This window comes from Numida meleagris, chromosome 3, assembly GCF_002078875.1.
Source record: "Numida meleagris isolate 19003 breed g44 Domestic line chromosome 3, NumMel1.0, whole genome shotgun sequence".
Taxonomy (NCBI): Eukaryota; Metazoa; Chordata; class Aves; order Galliformes; family Numididae; genus Numida; species Numida meleagris.
In genome coordinates this window covers 43,303,069-43,315,902 of record NC_034411.1, presented here as the reverse complement: position 1 = coordinate 43,315,902, position 12,834 = coordinate 43,303,069, and the positions used below count along the sequence as shown (strand labels likewise).

Genomic DNA, 12,834 nt, shown 5'->3' with positions numbered 1-12,834 from the left:
TGTGTGACCCCCATGCCTGTTTGTCACAGGGTGAAGGGTTGGCTCAGAAGGCACTGCATGGTGCAGGAAGCCAGGCACAGCCCAAGCTACCGTGCACACAACACTCTCATACTCCATATGTGAAAGCTGACATCTTGCTGCCCATGCCACTGGGCAGACAGATTGAAAAGATTACATTTGCCCTCAGAAGGTTGGCAAAAGAAAGATGTGGAACGTCTCTTATGTGAAAGGCACAACAAAAGCTTTAAAAATAAAAGCTTCTATATTAATCCAAGTAAAAAAGAACTGTATATGAGAAAGAATGAATTTTTAAAAAAATCAACAGAAACAAAGGAAATAAACATAACTCTGTGGTAGAATTCAGGAATTTGGATGATTCTAGAATACCTTTGGGAATGAGAGATTCAGATTTTAAATTCTCAGAACCAAAACTAAAAAAAGCACTAAAAATCCTAGAACTGCAGTGAGAGAGAGAAGAGCTAACTTTAGTGTATCTACTTCAGGTCTACAAACTAATAACTTGAAGTATTACTAGAGAGAGGATGTTTTACCTTTCTTACTTTTTTTTTTTTCCCTTTTCTAACATGCAGTTTGTAAAACACCTCGTGTGACATCAACACAGTCACCAGCTACAGTTACATTAATGTCTAACCAACCCATCTTTCCTTGTACTGGATCATCTTTCACTATTTATAGAATCACAGAATCATAGAATGGTTTGGGTTGGAAGGGACCTTTAAGATCACCTAGTTCCTACCCCCCTGCTATAGGCAAGGACAACTCTCACTAGACCAGGTTGCTCAAAGCCCTATTTGATATCAAAAGCTGTGTTTCATTATTCTAGGCCAAACACAGAATCTGTCCTCTAAGAAAAGGTTTCCTGTAAGGCAGGAAAACACAGGTTTTGTAACCCCTCCTGCTTCCAAACAGTTCCATCTTCTTTATTCTTCAGTGCACTGCACTGGATTTCCTCCTAAGTGTACTTGCAAACTTAATAAGTAAATCTCAGTCCTAACAGTATGCACTCAGTGTTTTACTCAGAACATAATGCAATTTTTCCACCCATATGCTCTACTTTCATGACAAAAAGCACTTGTTCAAGCATTTTTCTCCAATATCAATTATTTCAAAGTGTGACAAAGTTTTAAGCATTTCATTTTGAATTGTTCAATTATGCACTCTGGTGAGTACATGCCATGGAATTTTATAGAATATAATTTGGGGTAATTTTGCTGAAAGTCATTAAAATACAGAAGTCTGGGTGGAATCTGAGCACTGATGGTTGCCTTAATCAACAATTTTCAACCTTTTTGCAATTATACAGTGAGGGAAGAATACCTCCATGCCACAGGTATCACTGGAGAAGCTCCAGAATGGAGTGAAGATATTAAAATCATCAAGGCTTCATCTGGAGTAGACCCCATGCTAGATGAATGATGGGGTGAGAATAGATACTTAGTCACGGCTTAGGACTGACTTAGCTCTCTGAATGGAAGATACTCCATCCCTACCTAGCCCCCAGGAGTATCTTCTCATCTCTCTTAGCTGTTAGGATCCCCCTTAAGAACCAGGTGTTCTCCATACCGCAGAGGCAACCAAATGCTGGCACTGGAAGGGGCTAGAGCTCCCCTTCTTGTCAGCCAGGGAAGGAAATGTTGTCCAACTGGGAAGGGAATATATATTCCAGAGACTATTTGCAAAGACCCTGTGGAAATCTACCACAGAGGTGAGACTCTTACATCTGTCTATACTGACAAACTAGCTAAGACCAGGAAGTGAGCTTGAGCATGGGACTACTGATCCCCTGTGCTACCTTAATCACTGGCATGCTCTTTAGAAGAGCTGCGGTCTCTGCCAGCTAGCACAGCACAGAGCACATTTTGGGGTAGAACATACACTGAGGCAATTCCCAGGGGAGAGTGTAGGCAAGCCTGCACTGTATTTGGTTTCCTCTGCACCACAGCCTTCCAGCACTGCCTAGCAAACTTTTAACTACAAAGCAACATCTCATGCCACAGCCCAGGGCACGCAGTGCCCTACCTCAGCCTTCTGCTAGAAAACTAGCAGGCTGAAATGTGGACCAAAGTGCCAGAAGTCACCTGAGAGCAGATCCTCCCCCAAACCACCACTCAGGCACTAATCTGATGATGTCCTGGGACCAGCAGGCTGCAGCACAAGGCTCACATCAGATGCAGGGCCTGGGGCAATGAAACACAGACATGGCAGTCTGTGCCACTTGGTCTCAGAGCCAAGGGGATATAACTAGCCCTGAGATATTTTATTTAGCAGTACGGAGGTAACTTGAGGCAAGCCTTCAGTAAAGTCTTACTCTGATATGCCTGCAACCTGTACGTTCACCAAATCATAAGGTTAGGATTTCTTTGTAAGGGATGTCATCTGCCACCATCATTAAAAGAAACGGGAGGGAAAAAAAAAGCACTATTGCCCCAGTTTGATAAGAAATTTCTAACAATTTTTAATTTTCTGCAGGGTAGAACAGCCACTACAGAATGCTCTATGGAGCTATTAATGAGCACCACTATCAAGCAGTATGACAGTTCTAAACAAAGACACATTTCAAGAGAAATTACACTCTGTTTCCCCAGTACCCACAAAACTACTCATCGTGTGATACTATTACTGCAGTATGAGGCCTTCTGCTTAGTTCTCCTTACTCTGCTATCCACAGGGAAAGAAATTAGTAATAAAAGACATACAACTAACACAGGCCAGAGGACAAAAAGATGAAGAAATATGCACCTGTTGTTAACTGTAAGCAGTGTAATCTAATGCTTTCACCAGACATCAGCAATAATGATAAAAACCTACCCACAAAAAGGCTAAGCCCTTTTTTATGGTCTAGATATAATTAACATCGACAATACCTAAGCTGTCAGAATTAATTAGTGATGAAAGGGGGAAAGGGATACCAAAACCATCTGGAAATAGACAAAGTTGGAACAACTAACTTGGATTGACAATGATGAGAAACTCAAGGAGATATTTACTCCCTAGATTCTCAAGTCTAGGTATTTAGAAATAAAGTTAAGCCATCATATTTCTGTTGCAGGAAGTATTTGCAAATAAAAAGAAGCATAGCGTTATAAAGTAGTTTTTTAAGTAGATTTTTTTGTGCTGTCCCAAGTTGAAACAGAAAAACAAACAAAATTCTTAAATGCTTAAAACATTGCATTTAAAGACTACTTCTACTGTAGTAACCTAACTGAAAGTATTTGGTTTCAGCACCAAAATCAGCAGTTCTGAAGCTGCATATATTCAATTCCTATGTTAGATATAAATGATCTTTCCTAACATCTCTCACCCTCATTCAGCTTTTATTGTTCAGCGGTCCAGAAAGTGACTGTATAGAAATACTGTACAAAATTACACTTTCTCTCTACATACATTCATATTCAAAATGAAATCAGCTTGCTTCACTGGCAGAAAATAAGTTTCTTATCCTAGTAGTCCAGAAAAAGCACATTTATACTGCTTTATCCATTAAAAATATCACCAACTAATTACACAATCATACAACATAGAAAAAGAACACAATTAATTTGTAGATTTTTGCTGAAGGTGGGCAGGGAACCAAAATTTTGTATTATTATTATTATTTTTAACACAAATGCAACTGTTGAACTCCAAGAGAGCAGAAAGATAACAGCAACTCATGCCTATACCTTAACGCTGAGTATCACAAATAACTGAGAGGCCTAGTTTGGAGCTGTTTTGGAAGATGATGTTTACAAACATGAGACGTAGTTCACAGATAATTTGTGGAGACAGAAATCCACATAGGCCAAAAGCTGTTTTCTGAGAAAACTGCTCAAACAGAATCACCTAGAAAATTCATTTTTTGCCTTTAATAAATACAATGCATACTCTAAAAGCATTAACAAAGTTTTCTTCATGGCTTACCAAATGAAAATAAAGAAAATGCATTTCAAGTTCAAGGAACTTGCATCTCCTTGAACAAAAGCATCCTACTAAATTAATAATATGCTTATTTAATAATTACATGGAGATATTCAGTTCTACCTACAACTTGCAGAAGATTTTGTTGCGTAATCATTTTATATCAGAAACACACATATAGCACACACAATGAACGTTTACCTAACCAGGACTAGTATTTTCTTCATGCTGCCCCAAATTCCTTTGCCGATGACAACATTTACACAGTGAAATCTGAGTAAAGCATAGTCAGGCACACAAGAAACGATGAGATAATACCACTTCTCCGAAAGTCATTTTTTGAAACATATTTGGAAAATGAGGTGTAATTCTGAGTTTTCCATTTTTTTCCACCATTGTTAAAAACAAAAACCACAAGTTTTATTAAGTATGTTCAACTGAGCTATTAGATGCTTAAGAAATGAGACAGAATAAAGAATACTATCAAGCATTAGTTCCCTCAGCTTCTGGTGAGAACTTTTCTTTTTACAAGATCACATAAAACTTGTACCTTAGAAACACAGACAAGTGCTTTAATCAGTGTCTTTCTACCTCTGATAACTTGAATATATCTTTCTTCAATAATACAGCCCTTCAGATCAGCCCTTCCAACTGTCTTTCTACTGCCCATACCCTCCAAGTAGGCCTCGTAAAAATAGAAAAAAAAAATCTTAGTGTTCTTGAGTTGAAAGGAAATCATGAAAAAAGAAGTAAAACAATAAGAAAAAATAAAATATTTCAAGTGTTTGTGCAACATAAAGCAGCTCACTGATGCTCCCCAAAGTAGAAGTCCCACACGCAGCTCCTTTTCCAGGTCACTACACACACTCTGAACCTACATCTGCTTCAGATTCGACATCAAATCAATTTTTTTTTTTTTTTAAACAAAGGATCTCCACTAGCTTTTTTTCATTTCCTGCCTGCCTTCTGCTTTTGTGCAACGCATTCTCATATATGAAATGTTAAGATTTCAGAGAAATTTACTATTCAGGGAAATTTACTGACAAGTTTCCCAAGTAATTTCAAACATTTTTTCACACTCATGATTAAAATATTAAGATAGATAGTTGAATACAAAGCATAGCTATATTATACAGTTAATAAAATTCTCATGAAAGCTTTGTTTTTATTTTTCTTAAGCAGCAAAGAAGAATTTAATCAAGAAGTGAATGCACCAGAATGAGAAAATTATTGTACCCTGTTCAGTTATTTTGCAGACAGGCCACTCTGAGAAACTAAACTTTCTTTGGAGAGAGCCAGTGATTCCCTACCAGCAGTACATAACCAGACCACTGTTACAAGCTACTTATTAACTATTAATCATCTCTAAGCTCCAGAAGCATTTTATACTCAGTATCTGTCCAACGGCAAATCCATGCATGTTCAGACCCATTTAGAACACTAAATATTACATCATAGATGGAATTTCTGAAGAATTTTCTGCTTGTTGAATAACTTGATACTTACAAAAGACAGCACTGGAGACCATAGCCTTTGGGTGGACACTTGAAAATGGCTGAACAGATAATCTTTCTAAAAATTTACCTTTACTTGTTCACAGTGTGTGAGGATGAGAGAGTTTACAAAAGTACTATCTAATGCATTGGGAAAAGGATCTGAGCCTTGGTAGATGCGTGGAATTTTACCCTCTATACTGATTATCATAGTATAATTTTTTTTTAATATATTACATTACATTGTGTCAAATTCTCAGATTCTAATAACATTCAATTTTTTAATGCATGTCCCAGACCTGAATTTCAATGTGTAGATGGTCACAACCTAGTCTGGATTTGACTTATAACTTTGAGTTTCAATCAGTGGTACCAGATATTTAAAGATCAAAAATCCTTTTTGTTATCAATATTCAAGCAGTCATGGTATGTATCCCAGAAGAAATGCTGTAACTAACCTTATTAAAATAATTTTTTTTCTACTGAGCAATGAGAGTGGAGGAGGGCACTACAGGTACTCATACAGAATATCAAGTGTTTCTTACCATTAGTCATGTTTTCAGTTTTGGAATTGACTATGCCATCTGATTTTCATAATCACTAAGGAAGAATACTCCTAAAGAACTCCACATCATTCAAATTTTATTTTCCCATCATCCACTACTGACTAGATTTTTTCAGGCATTTGTTTTTTGTTCTTGTTTACTTTCAAAAAAAAAGAAATAATACAGTAAGCACCCAGAGAAAGAAAACATAAAACATAACATGAAAAAACTGGAAAGCCAGAGAAAAAATTAGTAGTAGAAAAAAAAACTATATAAAGCTAAAACCATTAACTTCTTTCAGTGCATCTTCTGCTTCTCCTACAGAAGCTTGTGCCACTTCTGTGCATATTCCAGTAAAATCTATAACTGATTTGGCGGCATTTCACTGCCTTGCTGCAACAGCTTCTTCTAATAGGAAATAAAAGATCAAAACATTTTACAATTATTTTATTTGCATTTTGAGAAAATAAAATGCTTCATTTTAATAAACACAATATTTGGAACTTATTACTGGCTCCTTTTAGTTTCTAACATCATGAAATATTTGAATTCTTTCATGCAGCATTTTGTCAAAACATGGTACTGAGGAGATAAACAAGCCAACAGGAAATGGGACGCATTTTCATGACAATTTCAAAATTACCCTATTTTTCATAGAAATGAAATTAGTAAAAATCAGAATTAGTAAAAATGTCCTTGAAAGACTGTGTTTACAGAACTGAAAACTCATCTGAGTAAAGTTTTCACAGCAAAGACAGTTTTGCACTACAAAATCTTACCAATAAGTTCAGAGAATTCTTCATCATCTGCTGCCTGCAAGTCAATTCTGAATGTCTTTCCAAAGAGCCGCAGCAGTGCAAATGGAAGTTAGAGACTTGAGACACAAATTAGAGAACTCTGTGTCTGCCTTATGTGGAAAAATGGACTAAGGAATCACTCTCATAATTTGGCTCTAACACCAAAGGATGACAGTACAAATATTTCCCTGTATTTACAGATACATGAATCACCTATTAGGAAAAGAAAATCATACAAAGAGATGAAGATTCCTAGCAGCTGTTTTCAACTGAAGTGCACACAATGCATGTATCTCTAGGCCAGTTTGAAGAAGTGCTAGAATGGAGGCCCTGGAAGGGCTGGTTCAAATGTTGTGACAAAAGGATCTACTTGAATGTATTTAGAAGACCAAGATAAAAAAATATTTGATACTACCAATTACCACTGCAGTAACAAGTATTGCATCTCTCCATGAGACTATGTAACGTGCAGGTTTTTAATGCTGAAAAATCTAGTATCCAACTCCCAAAACTAAGTTCAGCAAGTCTATTCCCAGGTTCTACCAAAACGTTAGCCAGTCAGTTGTCTAAAGCAACCACTGACTTTGCTATCTGCCCTTACCGTGCTGTTCTGCTGTTTTCCCAGGGCTAAGCTAACTGCCACATTTTCATTAGAATGTGTAAATATGTTGTACATTTATTTTTCAGAAGAACAATCTGCTTTTGAACAAAATAGCTATAGAGACAATGACAGCATGGGAATAGGTTGTCTAGAGGGGTTGTGCAGTCAGTGGATGAAGCCCTGAGCTAGCTGGTCTCATCTGAGAGCTGAGACCCTGCTTTGAGCAGGAAGTTTGATTAGGGACCTCCTGAAGTCCAAATCTGAATTATTATATTATTATATGACCCCAGAAAAAGGCACCGAAGAGATCTGGTCAGATTTCATTTTACACCTTTCACCCCATTCATGTACCCCTAGAGTTTATTTTCTATTTAATTTAGAACACATTCTCATCTTATCTGCATGTGTATCTATACACAATTACAGACTTTCAGAATTTTTTTTTAAGTAATGGGACAAAAAAAAACACCCATTGGAGGTTATCCTTCATTCAAAGAGATCTTCTGAAGAATCAAGTATCAAGAGTCTTGACAAGAAAAAATTTCAGGAGCTGCTAAAATGTTGGTGCAGAGAAATCTAGAGGCAGTTCGTGCATCATCCCCATGATTATACCCATGTAGCTTTACAGAAGGAATGGGCTAAAACTTCCACACAAAAAAATTTTCAAATTGATTTGAAAAGTTCAGTGGAAACAAAAATGGAATAGTAGGCTTCTGTGCATCTATTCTCTCTCCATTTTCCTACCCTTTCAATTTTCAGACTGAAAGAGCAAATTCTTCATCTTCATATCACAGAATTTTATAATGCTAAGAAAGGAACACCTACAGTAATAAAGCATCAGAAATAAAGCAACAGAACAAGGCAACCACATAAATACTTCCAAGAAATTTTGGATGCCTCACCCTGAACTTCAGGGACAAAAGACTCAAGAAGCTATTTTGTTTGTTGCCAGTTATTAGATGGCTGTATTCATAATTTTGGTAATTTGATAGTTGTCCCTGTCTAGCACAAAAGCCTGCTGTCCAGTTGGCATGCTCACAAGTGTTGCAGACCTGTGGCAAAAGGCCCAAGTAGCCATTTTGCAACATTCTGGTGGTGATTTCAAAGCATTCTCAGAGGCTGAAATACACTTTTGTGGCTTATTTACCTATGGTTTATTTACTTTCTCCCTTTAGAGGCCACCCAAAGACACCATTTCATTTTGAGACAGACTGTGGGCCTGAGTGTCTCCAGACAACATGATACCCATATATTTCCCACTCAGTTTTTCATTCCTACCTTATATGCTTATTTTGACTTAGTGGTCAAGCAGCTCTCTGAACTCATGCCTGTCAATTGGTTTGCATGCACATTATCCAGCCTCAACTATTCATTTTTAGCATTTCTATCTAGTTTCCCTCTGACGCACTGTAAGCAGGTCTGTTTACTTTACATCTCTGAACATCAACCACACAGTCCTATTGAGCTGCTCTCTCACTTGATCTTTTTTTTTTCTTTTCTTTTTAATTGGGTTGCTTAAGCATAATCTATGTTGCTGTGGCAGTACTCCTTCCTTGCTTTTTTTGGATTGCTACGTAGCAATACTTCACTTGACTGGTTGTTAAAACAGGCTACACTTCACAGCATGAACTATGTCTCACCTACTTCCTGCAGTATCCTGTTTCTTATTTTACTTGGTACAGACATATAATTTTTTATTACTGATTTTTTAATATAAAAAAATAACAATAACACAAAAGCCAGTGCAAACGAGAGTGTTGGATTGGCAGTTCAGAAAGAGTAAATGTAATGACCAAGCACAGTCTTCTTCCTGCTGCTCATCTAAAGTGCCTCACAACTGACCTGGAGTGGCTATCACTGGGGAAAGATAGAGCACTGGCGGCTCCCACTGCACTTCTCTGGTGCTAAGATAGCCAAGAGGACTCAAGTGGTGATGATATTTCTGCTGCTAAGGAAGGAATTATCCGAGCTGGATTAAGACAAAAAACACCTTGGCTACAAACTGCCAAAGCACCTTAGCACGACAGTGGCTTTCAGCTACAGTTTGCTAGGCCATTTTTTAGAAAATTAAGCTATCTCTAACCATACAAAGAGATCTCATTCCAAGTGCCCTCACTAACTCCAAAAGCTACACAGTCTTTAATTTTTTCTCTTGACACTATGAAACAGATTAAACTAAAACCAAAGCCTCTCCCTCCTTTAGACTAGAGAATTGTCTCCTCCACCCCAGGAATCAACATGAGCAAACTGGAGGAATCACACAGCAGAGCAGTGATGACAAGCTGGCTACATTTCTCTCTGCTCCAAAACAGTAGAAGTCAGTACTTCCACTATGCAATTTTGGTAGGGAAACTGAATAATAGAATCACAGAATATCTCAAGTTGGAAAGGACCCACAAGGATCATGAAGTCCAACTCCTGGCTCCACACAGCACCACCCAAAAATTCAAACCCTATGTCTGAGAGCACTGCCCAAACACCTCTTGCACTCCAGGACCATGGGGCCATGATCACTTTCTGCTCCATGCCCACCACCCTCTGGTGCAGAACCTGTCCCTGACTCCCATCAGACCCTCCCCTGACACAGCTCCATGCCATTCCCTTGGATCCTGTCACTGTCACCAGAGAGCAGAGCTCAGCATATTGCTGCCCCTCTGCTCCCTGTGAGGAGCTGCAGCCTCCATGAGGCCTCCCCTCAGCTCCACTGCTCTGGGCTCAGAAAACCCTCAGACCTCAGCCACTCCTCATATGCCTTGCCCTGCTCCAGACCCTTCACTGTCTTCGTGGCCCTCCTCTGGATGCTCTCTCATATTTTTATGTCCTTCTTATATTACGGTGCTCCAAATCACATACAATACTTGACGTGAAGCCATGCCAGCACAGAATACCATCAGGTCCCCTTCAGATATCCTCTTTCAACTCTTCAAGTTGCTGACTGGCATTCTTACACTGCAAGGCACTGCAATCTGCAGCTTTCTGTTTGGCCGATTGTAACATCTTGGCTAAAATACCCCCAGACCCTTTTGAACACAGGACAGGCCCCAGGGCTGCCTTTCCAAACCACAGTATTTTCTTCTTCCCTCTGAGGCAGAACATTATCACAGATCTTTAGCACAAGCTCTGACAGTAGCAGCAGTCCTTCACGATGGAGGAGGTTTCAGCTTACGTGTAGTCTGCTCTTCAGATTTAATCAGAGGTAGCTGGTGGCACTTGAACTCCATTCTCTGGAAACCTGCCTACTTTCATGGCAACAAGGGAAGGGGCAAGGACACAGTCATGTCTCTCCTAAGAGATGCTTACTATTCAAACATCTACAAGACAGGAAGTTTAGGGAGGGGAGGTGGTGAAGAGAAAAGAAGAGCCATGTACAAACAAAAGGTGCGTGCTGACGTTAATCTCCATTAATAAAGCCTTTATAGAACTGTGCTCTGAGTCACCCAGTTCAGCAGCAAGCTGAGAAAAAGCTCATGAATCAAAACACACCACAGCAATGAAATATCAAGGTAGGGGGCAGGGAGGAGAGCAAGGCAGGGCTTGCGTCAGATTTGCAGCCTATGTCCCTGCCTCTCCCTCCCTGCTCCGCTCCTCACTGCCTCATGGGAGCTCCCACCTGCCTGCAACATCCCCTACCTGCTGCTGCTGCTGCAGTATCTCATACGCCCCATGGAAACAACAGGTCGCAGCAGTGCTGCAGATTGAGGAGGGCCCAGCGACCACATGGCTCCCCTGTAACCACTGTACATCAGTGAGCATGGCAGGGATCCAGGCCAGCAAAGGCTGCTCTTTGCAGGAGTGGTGTGCAGTTTCCTGGAGCAGGTGACATGGAGATATGAGCTTCTGAGGACATGCTAGGCACCAGGAATAAGCTGAGAAGATAGAAGCCAAGTCTCTTGCCTTTCCATCCATTTTTCCACACATGTATAGATAAGATTAGTGCAAAAGTGATCAGTGATGGAGAGTGAATCCCTCAAGACAATTTTTACAACTTTGCCCCTGGGCAAAATGCTGAATGGTGTATGTACATTTCAGTTGATTTACCATGCCATGTCTACGTGGGTGCAGAAACTCCTCTCCCATCAGCTGAAGACTTGCTAACAGAATGGGTGGGGTACTTTCCAGGAATTGGTTTCAGTTCTTCTGTACTATCCAGCGTAAGTCAGTATTCAAATGTATACATAACTGTCAGAGGAAGAAAGAAAATCATCCTCCTCTATAATATATACACAAATCAGTAGCCCATAATTATCAATAGGGCATTTTTAGAACTTATTCTGGTTGATCTGTCAACTCACACACTCCCATGGTTTGGCACTGTGAGATGTGTTGTATGGCAAACCCGTGTGCTAGAGCAATGGTATGAGGCTTTGCACAAAGACGTTCCTTGATCATTGCAGGGCAAGCTGGGAAGTGAAGCCAAAGACCTGGAACAGAAGTCATATGTTTCTGTGCTGCCAAGAACAATGGCCTTTAAAACAGATTCCAACTGTTCCTTGAGGAAGAAAAAGATTACACTAACAGGAGATGCATTACATATAGCACAGAGCAAAAAGTCATTCACAACAGACTGCAGTCAAGTTTTTCTTTTGTTTTTCTTTCATTTCGTTCTCAGCAAAATCATAAGTATAGGCCATCTTGCTGACTGGTGCTGAGTGGCTAGCTATACAAACTCCATAGCAAAGCAAAGCCTGGTAGTCAAACTAAACGTGCCTTGGGAGGTGGAGAAGCACTCAGTTACTGTTTTTAGGCAAGGATCTCAAATCCCAATAAATATTACTTTCTTTTTAAAGGAGGACACCACAGAAACTGTTGGGAAGGAGCAGGAGCTCCTCTGTGTGAATGCTGTGCTTTGTTTAATACCTGCAAGACAAGCGTTATTTGTGATAACTAACAAGCACAAGAAACCTTGTCCAGTGGACGTTCACTTTGTATATACTAGTTTACAACGACTTTCAAGGAGATACAAGCAAGAAGGAAACAGACTGTCATGAAAAAAGCCTCTTCTCTGCAAGCATTTGAGAGTTGTTAAGACAGTGCCAGAAGACAACCATGTGCATGCAAGGATCAAAGGGCTCCAGTGTTTAAAAGGGCCTCCCTCAGAGGGGAAAGGAGTTACAGTTGCCCAAGGAAAAACAAAGAGGAGAACCTGTAAGCCTGTTTGGTTTATTCTTCACAGAACGGCAGAGCCTCAGGAACTATTACTCATGTACTTTCTGTTTTAAAATATCAGGTCTCAGCGTACTACTAAAGTAAATGATACCATGTAGCCATCACTTGAAGCTCAATTTATTCTGCTGATAAACATCGCTCTGCTCAGTCCTGAGCTCACTAGAAGATGTTTGGCTCTCTTAATGTAATCTCAAGCAGAAAACATACATCCTGTCTCACAAACAGGTCTATTAACTGGGGCACAGTGGCTCACTAAGTGCCACTGTACAGCTTTTCGTGTAGAATGAGCTCACATCTGCCCCACAGATATTGCA

The 12,834-nt window shown here is 39.6% G+C and overlaps 1 protein-coding gene and 1 long non-coding RNA gene across 11 annotated transcripts in view; both read right to left on the bottom strand.

Moving 5' to 3' along the window:
- Nucleotides 1-12,834, bottom strand: part of PDE10A (phosphodiesterase 10A) — a 361,041-nt gene that overhangs the window by 268,859 nt on the left and 79,348 nt on the right. The gene's annotated exons all lie outside the window — the stretch shown is intronic.
- The window catches only part of LOC110395970, a 37,086-nt gene continuing 24,765 nt past the window's right edge, over nucleotides 514-12,834 (bottom strand). The window contains exon 2 of the long non-coding RNA XR_002436715.1: nucleotides 514-12,834. This exon is cut by the window's right edge and continues 22,761 nt beyond it. This is a non-coding gene — a long non-coding RNA (uncharacterized LOC110395970).